The 17,467-nt window shown below is 46.5% G+C and overlaps 1 protein-coding gene across 4 annotated transcripts in view; it reads left to right on the top strand.

The window, feature by feature from the left end:
* Positions 1 to 17,467, top strand: part of LOC140714543 (splicing factor U2AF 65 kDa subunit-like) — a 44,873-nt gene that overhangs the window by 930 nt on the left and 26,476 nt on the right. The gene's annotated exons all lie outside the window — the stretch shown is intronic.

The following is a 17,467-nucleotide window of genomic DNA, read 5'->3' as shown; positions in this document are numbered from 1 at the left end:
GTTACCAGATCCATTTTCTATAGCTAAATTCTCATAGAACATAAAGCACAAGAGCAGGCCCTTCAGCCCAAAATGGCATATCAGCTGCGTAGTTAAACTAGTAATCAAATGCCCGACTAAACATTTCTTCTGCCAGCTCATTGTCCTTCCATTTTTTTTGCACGTTCATGTGCCTAGCTATGACCTGCAACGTCTATTGTATTTGCCTCCACCACCACCAAGACAGCTCATTCCAGTCACCCATCACTATGTTTTAAGAAAAACTTGCTCCACACACCTCCTTTGAACTTACCCCTCTCAACTTAAATGCATTCCCTGAGATCATAGACGTTTCGGCCATGGCTGTCTGCTCTCAGAATCTTATATTTATTGAATCTTCCCTCAGCCTCCACCACTCCAGAGTAAACAACCCAAGTTTGTCCACCTTCTCCTTGTAGCACATACCTTCTAATAAAGACAGCAACCTCTCCAAAGCCCCAACATACTTCCTATAATAGGTGACCAGAACTGAATGGGTTACTCTAGATGTGGCCTAATTGAATGTCGATATAGCTGCTACATAGCTTCCCACCTATTGCCAAAAGCAAGCTTGCCATGTGTTAGATATGGCCCTTGTGGCTAAAGGGATCAGTGGGTATGGAGAGAAAGCAGGTTCGGGGTTCTGAGTTGGATGATCAGCATGATCACCCTGAATGGCGGTGCAGGCTCGAAGGGCTGAATGGCCTACTCCTGCACCTATTTTCTATGTTTCTATGTGCTGCCTTTACCACCCTATCAAACTATGTAGCCTCATCCAAGGGGCTATAGACATGGACCCCAAAATCCCTCTGCACTACAACACTGTTAGGGTCTTGCCATTACTTTCTCTTTACATTTAATCGTAACACTTTACGTATTGGCCATTTCTCTATCCATATCTGCAATTGATCTATATTATGTTGTATCCCTTACCAGTCTACGCTAACTGCAGCACCATCAACCTTCATGTAATCTGCAAATTTACTAACCCACCCGCCTATGCTTTCATCCGGTTGTTTATATCACAAACACCAGAGGTCCCAGTATGGATCCCTACAGAACATATTAATCTCAAACCTCCGGCCAGAATAAATCCCTCCGTCTTCAATAGGCAAACCAATTTTGATTCCAAAAGGCTTCACTCCATAGTCTCAATAATATTTTGACAGAGGTTGGTCCTAGGATTCAGTACCTCCTTTTGCAACTGGATCCTCACTTGCAGATCCCAATTAGTTTGGATTGGCAACAACATCCCCACAATCTCTCTAAGCACCTGTGCACCACAAGGCTACAGGCTTAGACCCCTGCTCTACTGGCTTTATTCTTATGACTGTGGCACTAAGCACAGCTCCAATGACTTTGCAATGCAATGGAGACATTGAAAATCTGGCTGTAATGTCTCACTCAACATCAGCAAGAGATGATGATTGATTTCCGGAGAAGGAAACCAGAGGTCAAGAGCCAGTCTTTATTGGGAGATCAGAGATAGAGAGAGTAAGCAACTTTAAATTCCTGGATGTTAACATTTCAGAGGACCTGTCTGGGTCCAGCATGTAAGAAAGCACAGCAGCACCTCTAGTTTCTTAGAAGTTTGCAAAGATTCAGCATGTCATCTAAAACTTTGACAAGACGGTGGAAAGGATATTGACTGGTTGCATCACGGCCTGGTATGGAAACACCAGTGCCCTTCTAAGGAAAAGTAAAAAGTAGATGATAAGGCTCGGTCCATCAAGGTAAAGCCATCCCCTCCATTGAGCACATTTACAGGGAGTGCTGTCACAGGAAAGAAGCCTCCATCATGAAGGACCCCCACCATCCAGGCCATTTTCTCTTCTCGCTGCTGCCATCAGGAAGAAGATACACGAGCCTCAGGACCCACAACACTAGGTTCAGGACCACTTATTACCCTTCAACCATCAAGCTCTTGAGCCAAAGAAGATAACTTCACTCAGCCCATCACTAAACTGTTCCCACAACCTATGGAATCACTTTCAAGGACTCTTCATCTCATGTTCTTGATATTTATTGCTTATTTATTATTATTTTTTCTCTTTGTATTTGCATTGTTTGTTGTCTTTGTTGCTTGTTTTGTTGGGTGTGGTCTTTCATTGATTCTATTGTGTTTCTTGTCCTTACTGTGCTTGCCTGCTAGGAAGTGAATATCGGTTGTATATGGTGCCATATATGTACTTTGATAATAAATTTACTCTGAACTTTGAAATTTCTTTGATGTATGAGGGAATGCTCTTTGAATCACTCATAATCATACACATTTTACTTTAATGTTTTAGACTCTTCACTGTTTCATTGTTAATAGTTTTGAGTGCTTAGACCCAGCGATTCACACTGCATCATGAACCAGTTGTCTTTCTCAGGTTTGTTGCTGATACTTAATTCAGTGCATTTGTACAAGGAGGTGAAAGGTGCAAAGTGGATTCAAAGGATCTAGACAATTTGAATAAGTAGGCAAGAACATGATACGAAGAATGCAACAGGACCTGCAGGATAGTAATCTCCATGTCAGTGAGGGTAAGAAAGGGATGATTTGGCAGATGATCTGGTGTAGGGGGCAGGGTTTGAGATTCATGGATCTTTGGGATCTCTTCTGGAGAATGTACCTGTACAAAAGGAATGGGTTACACCTGAACCCAAGGGGGACCAGTATCCTGAAAAATTAGAATCACCTATTCTGATAACCTTATGTTTCTTGCAACAGTCTGCAAACTCTCTACAAATTTATTCCTCTAAATCCTGTCAATTGTTGGGTGGGCTGTAATATTGTCCCATTGACATGGTCACACCTTTCTTATTCCTCAGTTCTACCCATGAAGCCTCACTAGACGAGTTCTCCAGTCTGTCCTGACTGAGCACTACCAAGCCACTTCCACTGACCCCAGATTATTGAGCGGCCAATCCTGCCCATCCTGCAACCAGGTCTCACTAAGCAGTTTTGCTAGAGGTGTTTGGGAGGGCTAAACTAATTTGGCAGGGGGATGAGAACTGGAGTAATAGTGCTGAGGATGAGATAGTTGGTTTACAAACTGCTTGCAAGGAGAGGCTGATAATAGGGCAGAATTGCAGTCAACTGGATGAGTTGCAGTGTAAAAGGCAGAGAAAAATAGAAAGCTGAATATAAGACTAAAGGTGGTATGCTTGAATGTGTGCAGTATATGGAATGTGTGTGGAATAAGGGAGATGAAATTGTAGCACGGTTGCAGATTGGCATGTATGATGTTGAGGGCATCACTGAATCATGGCTGAAATAAGATTACGACTGGGAGGTTAATGTCCAAGGATACACATTGTATCGAAAGGACAGTCAGGTAGGCCGATGTGGTGGCATGGCTCTGTTGGTAAAAAATGAAATCAAATCATTAGAAAGAGGTGACATAGGGCCAGAAGGCATTGAATTGATGTGGGTAGAGCTAAGGAATGGCAAGGGTAAAAAAAACCCGAATGGAGTTCTACATAGACCCCCAACAGTAGTAAAAATGTGGTCTTCAGATCCCAAGGAGATAGAAAATGCATGCCAAAAGGGCAATATTACGATATTCTTGGGAAATTTCAATATACAGGTAGGTTAGGAAAATCAAGTTGGTGCTGGATCCCAAGAGGGTGAATTTCTAGAATGCCTACAAGATGAACTTTCAGAACAGGCTTTTCAAAAGGCTTTTGACAAGGTCCCACACAGGAGATTAGTGTGCAAACTTAAAGCACACGGTATTGGGGGTATGGTATTGATGTGGATAGAAAATTGGTTGGCAGACAGGAAGCAAAGAGTGGGAGTAAATGGGACCTTTTCAGAATGGCAGGCAGTGACTAGTGGATACCGCAAGGCTCAGTGCTGGGACCCCAGTTGTTTACAATGTATATTAATGATTTAGACGAGGGAATTAAATGCAGCATCTCTAAGTTTGCGGATGACACGAAGCTGGGCTGTGAGGAGGATGCTAAGAGGATGCAGGGTGACTTGGATAGGTTAGGTGAGTGGGTAAATTCATGGCAGATGCAATTTAATGTGGATAAATGTGAGGTTATCCACTTTGGTTGCAAGAACAGGAAAACAGATTATTATCTGAATGGTGGCCGATTAGGAAAAGGGGAGGTGCACTGAGACCTGGGTGTCATTGTAGACCAGTCATTGAAGGTGGGCATGCAGGTACAGCAGGCGGTGAAAAAGGCAAATGTTATGTTGGCATTCATAGCAAAAGGATTTGAGTACAGGAGCAGGGAGGTTCTACTGCAGTTGTACAAGGTGAGATGCACCTAGAGTATTGTGTGCTGTTTTGGTCCCCTAATCTGAGGAGAGACATTCTTGCCATAGAGGGAGTACAAAGAAGGTTCACCAGATTGATTCCTGGGATGGCAGGACTTTCATATGAAGAAAGACTGGATCGACTAGGCTTATACTCACTGGAATTTAGAAGATTGAGGGGGGGATCTTATTGAAACGTATAAAATTCTAAAGGGTTTGGACAGGCTAGATGCAGGAAGATTGTTTCCGATGTTGGGGAAGTCCAGAACGAGGGGTCACAGTTTAAGGATAAAGGGGAACCCTTTTAGGACCGAGATGAGGAAAAACTTCTTCACACAGAGAGTGGTGAATCTGTGGAATTCTCTGCCACAGGAGACAGTTGAGGCCGGTTCATTGGCTATATTTAAGAGGAACTTAGATATGGCCCTTGTGGCTAAAGGGATCAGGGGGTATGGAGAGAAAGCAGGTACAGGGTTTTGAGTTGGATGATCAGCCATGATCATACTGAATGACGGTGCAGGCTCGAAGGGCCGAATGTCCTACTCCTGCACCTATTTTATATGTTTCTATAAGAGCTCGAGTTTGAGTCCACTAGAGGATCAGCTATTCTGGATTGAGTGTTGTGCAATGAACTGGAATTGATTTGTGAGCTTAAGAAAATTAACCCTTAGGGACCAGTGATCATAATATGATTGAGTTCACCCTGAATTTTGAGGAGAAGCTAAAGTCATTTGTATTAGTATTATAGTGGAGTAAAGGAAATTAGAGAGGCATGAGAGGAGCTGGCCAGTATTGATCGGAAAAGCAGCAATGGTTGGCATTTCTGGGAGCAATTTGGAAAGTACACGATATATACATCCCAACGAGGAAGTATTCTAAAGGCAAGATGACACAACCGTGACTGACAAGAAAAGTCAAAGCCAGCAAAAAAAGTCAAAAGAGAGGGTATATAATAGAGCAAAAATTAGTGGGAAGTCAGAGGATTGGGAAGCTTCTGAAAACCAAAAGAAAGCAACTAAAAAAATCATAAAGAGAGAAAAGATGGAATACGAAGGTAAGCTAGCCAATAATATTAACAACAATACCAAAAATTTGTTCAGATATATAAAGCTTAAAAGAGACGTGGGAGTAGATGTTGGACCACTGGTAAATGATGCTAAGAAGAGAGTAATAGAGGACAAGGAAATGGCGGATGAACTGAATGAGTATTTTGCATCAGTCTTGGGAAACTGAAAAGTCTGTAAGTAGATTAGTCACCTGGAGCATATGGTATATGCCCCAGGGTTCTGAAAAGATATAGTTGAAGAGATTGTGAAGGCAATAGTAATGATCTTTCAAAATTGTTCTGGCATGGTTGTGGAGGAATGAAAAATTGCAAATGTCACTCCACTCTTCAAAAAGGGAGAGAGGCAGAAGAAAGGAAATTATAGGGCAGCTAGTGTGACCTCCGTGGTTGGGAAGATATTGGAATCAATTGCTAAGGATGTGGTTTTGGGGGTATTTGGAGGCACATGATAAAATGAGGCTGTAGTCACTCTTCCATTTCACACATGTCTGCTCTTACCCCATCTGCCTGCTACCCTAGCAGGGATAGGGTTCCTCTTGTCCTCACCAGCCTCCATGTCCAGCACATAATTCTTCAAAACTTCTGCCACCTCCAACGGGGTCCCACGAATAAGCACATCTTTCCCTCCCACCCCCCCCCCCCCCACTTTTTGCTTTCCACAGGGATCACTCCCTCCGTGATTCCCTTGTCCATTCGTCCTTCCCCCCGATCTTCCTCCTGGCACTTACCCTTGCAAGCAGAACAAGTGCTACACCTGCCTCAACACCCACTCCCCCACTACATTTCAGGGCCAAAACAGTCCTTCCAAGTGAGGTGACACTTCACCTGTAAATCTGTTGGGGTCATATATTGTGTCCGGTGCTCCTGGTGTGGCCTGCTGTATATCGGTGAGACCCAGTGTAGATCAGGAGACCATTTCGCTGAGCATCTAAGCTCCATCCGCAAGAAAGAGCAGGATGTCCCAGTGGCCATCCATTTTAATTCCACTTCTGATATGTCTATCCATGGCCTCCAACACTTGTGATGAAGCCACACTCTGATTGGAGGAACCACACCTTATATTCTGTCTGGGTAGCCTCCAACCTGATAGCATGAACATCGATTTCTCAAACTTCTGATAATGCCGCCCAAATCCCCTTCTCCATTTCCCATCCCCTTTTCCCTCTCTCACCAATCAACTTCCCGGCTTTTTTCTTCATCCGTCCCCTTCTAGGTTCCACCTGTCACCTTGTGGTTCTTTGTCCTCTCCCCTCACCTTTTAAGTCTATTCCTGAGCCTTTTTTCTCCAGTCCTACCGAAGAGTTTCAGCCCAAAATGTCGCCTGTACTTTTTCCATAGATGCTGTCTGGCTTGCTGAGTTCCTCCAGCATTTTGTGTGTGTTGCTCAGATTTTCAGCATCTGCAGATTTTCTCTTGTCTGTAGTCAGTCAGCATGGTTTTCTTAAGGGAAAAATCTTACCTGACAAATCTGTTGGAATTCTTTGAAAAAATAACATGCAGGATAGCCAAAGGAGAACCAGTAGATGTGTACTGGGATTTTCAGAAGGCCCTTGACAAGATGCCACACTTGAGGTTGTTTAACAAGAGCCCGTGGTATTACAGGAAATATACTAGCATGAATAAAGCATTAGCTGACTAGCAGGAGGCAAAGAGTGAGAGTAAAGGGAGCCTTTTCTGATTGGTTGCCAGTGTGTAGTGGTGTTCCACAGGGATCTGTGTTGGGACCACTTTTTATGTTATATGTTAATGACTGATTTGATGGTTTTATAGCCAAGTTTGTGGGCGATACAAAGATTGGTGGAGGGGCAGGTAGTTTTAGGAAGTTGCTACAGAAGGACTAAGACAGATTAGAAGAATGGGCAAAGAAGTGGCAGATGGAATACAGTGTCAGGAAATGTATGGTCATGCACTTTGGTAGAAGAAGTAAAAGTGTAGACTATTTTCTAACAGGAGAGAAAGTTCAAAATCTGAGGTGCAAAGAGACTTGGAGTCCTCATGCAAGATTCCCTAAAGGTTAATTTGCAGGTTGAGTTGTTGACAAGGAAGGTAAATATGATATTGTGGCGACCCACTTTCTGCGCAGGTGAACCAGCTCACAAATAGCCAGCGTGCAGGGGGGAGACTTTGGTAATGCACCTCTAACATCATTTCTGCCCGGAGAGGGCGTGCGCTAGGGATTAAATGCCAGCGCCGTGAAGTTTGAATAAACTAGTCTCGAAACGGCTTACTGACTGCGTGTTGTTGACTCTCGCTCTGTATGTAGTCATCGCTACATTGGTGACCCCGACGGTCCAAACGGGATTTGGACCAAAGATGACCGACTCTTCATCTGTTCATGCAGTTTCGCTAAAACTGCCGACTTTCTGGACGCTGCGACCACGCGTGTGGTTTAGCCAAGCAGAAGCCCAGTTCCAGATTTGGCAGATATCTTCTGATTCCACACGTTACTATCACGTGGTGAGCGCCCTTGACCAGGAGACGGCCGCCCAGGTTGTGGATTTCATACAGTCGTCCCCCGGAAGAAGGCAAATATGAAACATTCATTGCTCATTGGAAAGAATTCGCTGCTCATTGGGACCTTTGGCCTCTCACGGCGTGAGCAGGGTGCTCGCCTGCTTCACCTGGACGGTTTGGGAGACAGGCTGCCATCAGCATTGATGAACGAGATGCTGGCCCTGGCTGACGGACACAAGCCCTGCCTCATGTTCGAGCAAGTGTTCCTAGAGCAACTGCCCGAGGACATACATCTGCTGCTGGCCGACGCAGATTTCAGCGACCCCCGGAAGGTGGCGGCCCGGGCAGACGTGCTGTGGAAAGCCAAGAGAGAGAGCGTCCATCGGTCAGATTACCAGGCCACGCGCCCAACAGCAGACCACACCAGGCCTGGCAGTGGGGCGCACACAACACAGAGGCAGGAGTGAGGAGGACAGTGAACAGTGGTGTTTCTACCACCAGCGGTGGAGCACAGAAGCCCGCTGTTGTCGCCCGCCCTGCAAGGGCCAGGGCCAGCTGCTGCTAATGACCATGGCGGCTGGCCACCAGTACAGCCTCTTGTACGTCTGGGACAAACAGTTGGGACGCCGCTTCTTGGTTGACACCGGAGCGGAAATCAGCGTCTTGCCCCCGACCTGTAACAGGAAGCCAGGACCCATCCTGAGGGCCGCAAACGGCAGCACGATATGGACCTACGGCAACTGCACACTGCAGCTGCAGTTTGGTGCCAGCTGGTTCACGTGGGACTTCACACTGGCTGCGGTGACCCAACCACTCGTGGGGGCGGACTTCTTGCGAGCTCACAGCCTGCTGGTCGACTTGCAAGGGAAAAGACTGGTACATGCCGAGACTTTCCAGACGTTCTCCCTGGGTGAAGCCCAGTTGCCGGCCCCGCACCTGGACTCCATCACACTGTCAGACAACGAATTCACCAGAATCCTGGTGGACCTTCCATTGATTCTGGCACCGCAGTTCATGGCAGCCATGCCCAGACACGGGGTACAGCACCACATCCCGACCCAGGGACCACCCCTCCACGCCCGTGCACGAAGGCTCCCCCCGGAAAAGCTCCGCCTGGCGAAGGAGGAGTTCAAGAGGATGGAGGATTTGGGGATCGTACGGAGGTCTGACAGCCCATGGGCCTCCCCCCTGCACATGGTGCCCAAAGCAGCCGGGGGTTGGAGACCATGCGGCGACTACCGCAGACTGAACGAGGCTACAACTCCAGACCACTACCCCTTGCCGCACATACGGGACTTTGCAGCAAACCTGCACGGGGCAAGAATCTTTTCCAAAGTAGACCTCGTCCGGGGGTACCATCAAATCCCGGCATCCAAAACAGCACTCGTCATCCCGTTCGGCCTGTTCGAGTTCCTCCGAATGCTGTTCGGCCTGAAGAATGCCGCACAGATGTTCCAGCGGCTAATGGATGCGGTGGGACGCGACCTGGACTTTGCGTTCATCCATTTGGATGACATCCTTATAGCCAGCGGTAGTTGTCAGGAGCATCTGTCCCACCTCCGCCAGCTCTTCTCCCGCCTGAGTGATTTCGGCCTCACGATCAATCTGGCCAAATGACAGTTCGGTCTCGATACCATCGACTTCCTGGGCCACAGGATTACCAAAGACGGGGCAACACCTCTACCCGCCAAGGTAGACATGATCCGCCATTTTGCCCGGCCCAACACGGTCAAAGGCCTGCAGGAGTTCGTTGGTATGTTGAATTTCTACCACAGTTTCCTCCCCTCAGCAGCCTGAATCGTGCGCCCTTTGTACACCCTGATGTCGGGTAAAGGCAAGGACATTACTTGGGACGAGGAGGCTGTGGCTGCTTTCGTTAAAGCCAAGGAAGCCTTGGCAGATGCCGCGATGCTGGTGCACCCCAGAACGGACGTTCTAACCGCCCTTGCGGTGGACACATCCGACACAACAGTCGGTGGGGTGCTGGAGCAACTCATCGAGGGGTGCTGGCAACCCCTGGCGTTCTTCAGCAAGCACCTACCACCACCCGAACTCAAGTAAAGTGCTTTTGACCGGGAGCTGTTGGCACTGTATCTGGCAATCCAGCATTTTAGGTACTTCTTGGAAGGCAGGCCGTTCACCGCATTCACGGACCACAAACCATTGACCTTCGCATTCACGAAGGTGTCCGATCCCTGGTCGGCTTGCCAGCAGCGACATCTGTCCTACATCTCCGAGCACACAACAGACATCCAGCATGTCTCGGGATAGGACAAGGTCGTGGTGGACGCTCTCTCCAGACCAGCTATCCAGGCCCTGTCCCTGGGGGTGGACTATGCAGCACTGGCAGAGGCGCAGCAGGCTGACGATGAGATGCCCAGCTACAGGACCGCAGTCTCGGGTTTGCAGCTGCAGGACTTTCTTGTAGGCCCAGGTGAGAGGACCCTCCTGTGCGACGTGGCTACCGGCCAACCTCGCCCCATTGTCCCGGCAGCCTGGACGCGGTGAGTTTTCGACTCCATATGCGGTTTGGCGCACCCATCTATCAGGACAACCATCCGGCTGGTCTCCAGCAAGTTCGCGTGGCACGGACTTTGCAAGCAGGTCAGTGAATGGGCCAGAACGTGCGCGCAGTGGCAAACAGCCAAGGAGGTTCGACCACATTCATGTGGATATCGTGGGCCCCTACCAGTGTCCCGAGGAGCGCGGTACCTCCTAACTATGGTAGACCGGTTCACGAGGTGGCCAGAGGTGATCCCGCTCACCGACACATCGGCAGATTCCTGTGCCCGAGCACTGATTGCAACCTGGGTAGCACGTTTCGGGGTACCGGACCACATTACCTCCGACAGAGGCGCCCAGTTCACCTCCAGCCTGTGGTCGGCTCTGGCCAGCCTGTTGGGAACGCAGCTACACCACACAACTGCCTACCACCCACAGTCGAACGGACTAGTGGAACGCTTCCACCGTCACTTGAAGTCAGCTCTCATGGCCCGCTTGAGAGGACCTAACTGGGTGGACGAGCTTCCCTGGGTCTTGCTTGGAATTCGCACAGTGCCCAAAGAGGATCTGCATGCCTCGTTGGCCGAGTTGGTGTACGGCGCACCCCTGGCCGTCCCAGGAGAGTTCATACCAGCCCCAAGGGGGCAAGAGGAAGAACCCGCAGCTGTCCTGGACAGGCTACGCGAAAGGCTCGGCAACCTGGCCCCCGTACCGACTTCACAGCACGGACGGACCCTGACCCATGTACCCAAAGACCTACAGAACTGTAAGTTTGTGTTTGTACGAAGGGGCGAACACTGGGCACCGCTACAGCGGCCATACGAGGGGTCGTTCAAGGTGATCAACAACAACAGGTCCTCGTATATTCTGGACATTGGGGGGAGAGAGGAGGTTTTCATGGTGGACCGACTCAAACCAGCCCATGTGGACTCGGTGCAGCTGGTCGAGGTTCAGGCACAGCGGCGCAGAGGCAGACCTCCCAAACAGAGGCTGATCCAGACTGTGGACATTGGGGGGGTGTATCGCCGGTTCTGGGTGGGGGGGGGGGTGGTTATGTGGTGACCCACTTTCTGCGCAGGCTGGCTCACAAGTAGCCAGCGCGCGGGGGGTTTCCGCCCGGAGAAGGCGGCTGCTAGGGATTAAATGCCAGCGCTGCGAAGTTTGAATAAACTAGTCTCGAAACAACTTACCAACTGCGTGTCGTTGTCTCTCGCTCTGTATGTAGTACATCACTACAATATTAGCATTAATTTTAAGGGGAGTAGAATCTAAAAGCAAGGGTATGATGTTGAGGCTTTATAAAGCACGGGTGAGGTCTTAGTATTGTGAGTCGTTTTGGGCCCCTTATCTAAGAAAGGATGTGCTGACATTGGAAAGGGCTTGAAGGAGGTTCATGAAAACTATTTCGGGATTCAAAGGCTTGTCAGCTGAGGAGCTTTGATGGCTCTGGCTTCTACTCACCGGAATTCAGAGAAATGAAGGGTGACCTGATTGAAACCTAACAAATGTTGAGGGGCCTCAATAGAGAGGATGTTTCCTATGGTGGGGGAATCTAAGACCAGAGGACACAGCCTCAGAATAGAGGGGTGTCCTTTTAGAATGGAGTTGAGAAGGAATTTCTTTAGCTAGAGAGTGGTGTATCTGGAATTAGTTGTCACAGGCAGCTGTGGAGGCCAAGTCATCAGGTATACTTAAGGCAGATGTTGATAGATTCTTGATTAGTCAGGGCATGAAGGGATACAGGGAGAAGGCAGGAGATTGGGACTGAGAGGGAAAATGAATCAGCCATAATGAAATGGCAGAGTAGACTTGATGGACTAAATGGCCTAATTCTGCCCCTGCATCTTAGGGTCTTATGGTAATATAGAAAAATGTGAAGTTATTCATTTTGTTGTACTAAACAAAAAAAGTATTTATTATTATGTGAAATTAGTTAACCTCACTGTTCAAATTGACCCAAGTGTTCTTTCCCACCAGTCACAAAAGCCCTATATACAGGTGCAGAGAGAAGGCAAAAGCTTGCAATGGCCTTAAGTACAAAAAAGGCTAAAAATGTTTTGCTGTAACTTTATAGGGACTTGGTAAGAATGCACCTAGAGTATTGTGTACATTTTTGGGCTCCTTACCTGAAATGATATACATTTACCATAGTCAGTGCAGACTGAATCCGTAGAATCAGTTTGGTATATGAGGAGAGATCAATTTGACTAAGTTTTTATTTTCAAAGATATGGAAAAAATGGGAGGTGATGTCATTGAAACTTTAAAGAAATACTTTTAAAGGATGCAGAGGGGTTGCTTATCCTGCCTGAGGAGTAAGAAATCAGCATTCAGTCTCACAGTAACAGGTCATTTTGCACGGAGGTGAGAAATATAGGGCATATCAAATCTTTGTAATTTTCCCTCCTGGGTTATGAAAGCTCATTGAGTTGAATCAAAACTGAGATTTTGAGGATAATGTAGGAAAATAGAGTTGAAGTAGAAGACCAGCCGCAGTCCTCGTACATGGTGGAGCAGGCACAAAGGGCTAAATAGCCAATCCAGCTATTTCTTACCAAATTGTTGAAATGAACCACTATTTTAATTCTAATATCATCCTGGTAAATTTGCATTTCTCTTTCCTCCCAAGACCAGTTGTGAGATGCTCTGCTGGAAATTCATTGTAATGCTACAATTTTAATCTGTTCTGATGTAACACAGTTTGCTTCAATTTAAATTACTGTTTGTCAAGGTCAATGCCATGTTGAATGGAAAACTGAAATTCAGAAACAGCATCTTGACACGTGTCCTGTTCTCTGGGTGTGTCAGGGCTAGGTATATGATTGCTGTAGAGTGGTTCTGTCGGTAGGCAATGTGACTGGACTGGCATTTTTGGTATGTGTCATGTGCAGAGCTCTTCATGGTGATTGGCATCAGTGCCACCAGGTGGTAGTTCTTTAGTTCTGAAGGTGTAGAGTTCTTTGGTACTGGTGACCACTTTGGAGTGGTGGCCAATGCTATCATGTTTGCTGTTGTGTGTCGGGGCAGCAGGCTGAGGGTAGCAGACACCAACAGAATCAACAAACTCATTCGTAAGGCCGGTGATGTTGTCGGGGTGGAACTGGACTCTCTGACGGTGGTGTCTGAAAAGAGGATGCTGTCCATGTTGCATGCCATCTTTGGACAACGTCTCCCATCCACTCCATAATATACTGGTTAGGCACAGGAGTATATTCAGCCAGAGACTCATTCCACCGAGATGCAACACTGAGCGTCATAGGAAGTCATTCCTGCCTGTGGCCATCAAACTTTACAACTCCTCCCTCAGAGTGTCAGACACCCTGAGCCAATAGGCAGGTCTGGACTAATTTCCACTTGGCATTATTTACTTATTATTTAATTATTTATGGTTTTATATTGCTGTATTTCTACACTATTCTTGGTTGGTGTGACTGTAACGAAACCCAATTTCCCTCGGGTTCAATAAAGTATGTCTGTCTGTCTGTCTGTACAGGGATGATGGTGACTGATTTGAAGGATATTGGACAACAGCCTGGATGAGTGTTTGTGAAGACATCAGTGAGTTGGTGTGCACACTTCCTGAGTACTCAGCTTGAGATGTTGTCTGGCCTGGCTCTATTATGGTAGTTGACCTTATGCAGAGTCTTTCTAATGTCTGCTGCTGTTACAGTTAACATATGAAGAGTGTTAGGCAGCTTTGTGTCTGTGTCCACTGGAATTTAGAAGAATGCGGTGGGGGGGGGGGGGGGGGGGAGACCTCATTGAAACCTACCGAATGTTGAAAGGATTAGATAGGATGGATGTGGAGAGGATGTTTCATATGGTGGGGATATCCAGAACAGCCTCAAAATTGAGGGGCAACCCTTTAGAACAGAGGTAAGGATGAATTTTTTTTAGCCAGAGAGTAGTAAATCTGTGGAATGCTCTGCCACAGGCTGCAGTGGAGGCCAAGTCTGTGGGTATATTTAAGGTGAAGATGATAGTTCCTGGTTAGTCAGGGCATCAAAGGATGGCAGGTGTATGGGGTTGAGTGGAATCTGGGATCAGCCATGGTGGAATGGTAGAGCAGACTCAATGGGCTGAATGGTCTAATTCTGCTCCTATGTCTTATGGGCTTATGGTCAATGTTGTCTGCAGATTTACCGATGTAACTGGTGACAAAAGAGGCATAATTTTCAAGGTCTTTGTCTTCTACTTTTGTGGCAGCTGCCTTGAACATTTGCAGGATACTCTGTTCAAAACAGCCCTGAAGTATAGAAATGACTCGTTAGGCCATACAGTGAAGGTCTTCTTAATTGTTCTCTCCATTTTCAGCAGCAGCTGCTATCCTGAGATTAACTCCCCTAATGGCCAGGGTGACTCTTCGGTAGAATTTTGGTTAACATGATTGAAGTCTCTTGTAATTATGAAGGGAACATCTGGATGCTTGTTTTTTAGAAAGTAGATACTGTAAAGCTTTCCCAGTACATCCTTGGCATTCACACTTGGAGGATGGGTGGGGGTGGTTGAGATGTAGACAGTGGTGATGAATCCAACAGTAAACTCCTTAAGCAACCAAAGTGGCTGGCATTTAATTTTAATATGTTCATTTGCCCAGAACAGTGATGAGTTTGTGCACCAACCTTTGTTGATGTACACACAGAATCCACTTCCTTTGGACAGGCAGTTTATGTCTGCACAGAACGGAGTTATCCTGTCAAATTGAAACAGCAAGTTGGGTGTGTTGTTTAGCCACTTCAGTGAAAAACAGAATGCAGCAGTTTCTCATCTCTTCCTGTGCCTTCATTCTCAGTCTCAGTGGGTCCATTTTCTAGTGAGTGGACATTGCCGAGAAAAGTGGTACCATGGGCCTGGTCAGCCTAGCTAGTGTCCCACTCTCTTGTTGCATTTCTGCTTCTTCTCACACTCCTGCATCTGCCACTCCCTCAACTGACGCCAAGGCCAAGTCACTGTTGCCGAATCTGGTGTCCGTAGAATCCCTAGTCTGTTGAACACTGCTATCAACTGCTGCGGTTGGATTAAAAGTATTTTTATCTAGGAGTTCAATGGTGCTGTTTTCACAGGGCTTTGGTTGACTGAAATCACTGTCTAGAAACTTTGAAACACTTAAGAATTTAAAACTAGCACCATTACTAGGAGCTGGAGAAGCCGCTGCATCTTTGGGTGGCAGCATCTTGAGGAAATTCTATTTCCTCTGTCTCTACAAATACCATTTAAAAACAACAAAATACAATGTTGCACTTATTTGGGGTGAAGCAATCTCAATGTATTAAATCATATTGATAGTAATCAAAGAAAAAATACTTATACAAAATAAAACTGAAGTGATTTAAAATGATATTGCTTCAAATCATATTTTAATATCACCAGCATATGTTGTGAAATTTGTAAACTTAGCAGCAGCAGTACAATGTAATTCATGATGAACCTAAAAAGAATAATCAATTATAGTAAGCATATATATGTATATTAAATAGTTAAATTAAAATTGTGCAAAGACAGGAAAAATAGTGTAGTAGTGTTCTTGGGTACAATGTCCATTTAGAAATCAGATGGCAGAGGGGAAGAAGCTGTTCCTGAATCAGGAACAGGATTCAGGCCTCTGTGCCTTCAGCCCTCTCTACTTCCTTCCTTATGGTAACAATGAGAAGAGGGCATGTCCTGGGTGGTGGGGTCCTTTCTGTGATGTTTAGGATACTATGAAAGCTGGAACACATGATGGAGCTGTCTAATTTTACCACTCTCTGCAGTTTACTTTGATCCTGTGCAGTACCCCCCCCCCCCCCCCAATACCAGATAGTGATACAGCCAGTCAGAATGCTCTCCACAGTACATCTAGAAGTGTTTTAGGTGATAAGCTAATTCTCCTCAAACTTCTGATGAAATCTAGCTGCTGTCTTGCCTTTTTAGCTGCATCAATATTTTGGGATCAGGTTAGATCTTCAGAGATACTGACACCGGGAACTTGAATTTGCTCACTCTCTCCACTTCTGATCCCTCTATGAGGATTGGTTTGTGTGCCTTCAATTTACCCTTCATGAAGTCCACAATCAACTCTTCGGTCTTACTGAAGGGTAAAATGAAGGCACACAAACCAATCCTGGTTATTGTTGCAACACCACTCAACTAGCTGGCATATCTTCCTTCTGTACATCCCCTTGTCACGTCTGAGGTTCTGCCAACAATAGTTGTGTCATCAGCAAATTTATAGATGACATTTGAGCTATAACTAGCCAGACAGTCATGAGTATAGAGAGAGTACAGCAATGAGCTAAGCATATATCCCTGAGGTGCAAGGTGGAGATGTTATTACCAATCCACACAGATTGTGGTCTTATGGTTAGGAATTTGAGGACCCAGTTACAGAGGGAGGGAGGTTCAGAGGCCCAGGTTCTGAAGCTTTTTGATCAGGACTGTAGGAATGATGGTATTAAACACTGAGCTATAGTCAGTGAACAGCATCTTGACACAGGTACTTCTGTTGTCCAGGTGATCTAAGGCCATGTGGAGAGCTTTTAAGATTATGTCCACTGTAGACCTATTGTGGCAATAGGCTAATTGCAGTCAGTCCAAGTCCTTGCTGAGACAGGAGTTGATTCTAGTCATGATGAACCTCTCAAAGCACGTCATTGTTGTAGATGTGAGTGCAACTGGACAATAGTCGTTAAGGCAACTCACACTGCTCTTTTTGGGCATTGTTACCCTTTTGAAGCAAGTGGGAGCTTCTGACTGTAGTAGTGAGAGATTGAAAATGTCTTTGAATACCCCGGCCAGAATACTCCATCAGGGCTGGCTGCTTTGTGAGGGTTCACCCTCTTGAAAGGCAGCCTGATGTCAATCTCCTAGACAGAAATCACAGGTTCACTGGCTGCAGCAGGGATCCTCGCAGCTGTAGTTTTATTCTCCTTTTTAAAGCAAGCATAAAAGGCATTGAGCTTGTCAGGTAGTGGAGTATCACTGCCATTCATCGTTTTGGATTTCGCTTTACAGGAAGTGATGGACTGCAAACCCTGCCAGAGTTGATGTTTCCACCAAACTCGCTCAGAATTGTTTCTTTGCTCTTGAAATAGCCTTCTGCAAGTCATACCTAGTTTTCTTGTACAGACCTGGTTTGCCAGACTTAACTGCCACAGATCTAGCCTTCAGCAGTCTACAAACCTCCTGGTTCATCCA

The sequence above is a fragment of the Hemitrygon akajei genome, chromosome 22 (genome assembly GCF_048418815.1).
Source record: "Hemitrygon akajei chromosome 22, sHemAka1.3, whole genome shotgun sequence".
Taxonomy (NCBI): domain Eukaryota; kingdom Metazoa; phylum Chordata; class Chondrichthyes; order Myliobatiformes; family Dasyatidae; genus Hemitrygon; species Hemitrygon akajei.
The sequence above is the reverse complement of the archived record's forward strand: the minus strand, read 5'-3'. Positions and strand labels throughout refer to the sequence as shown.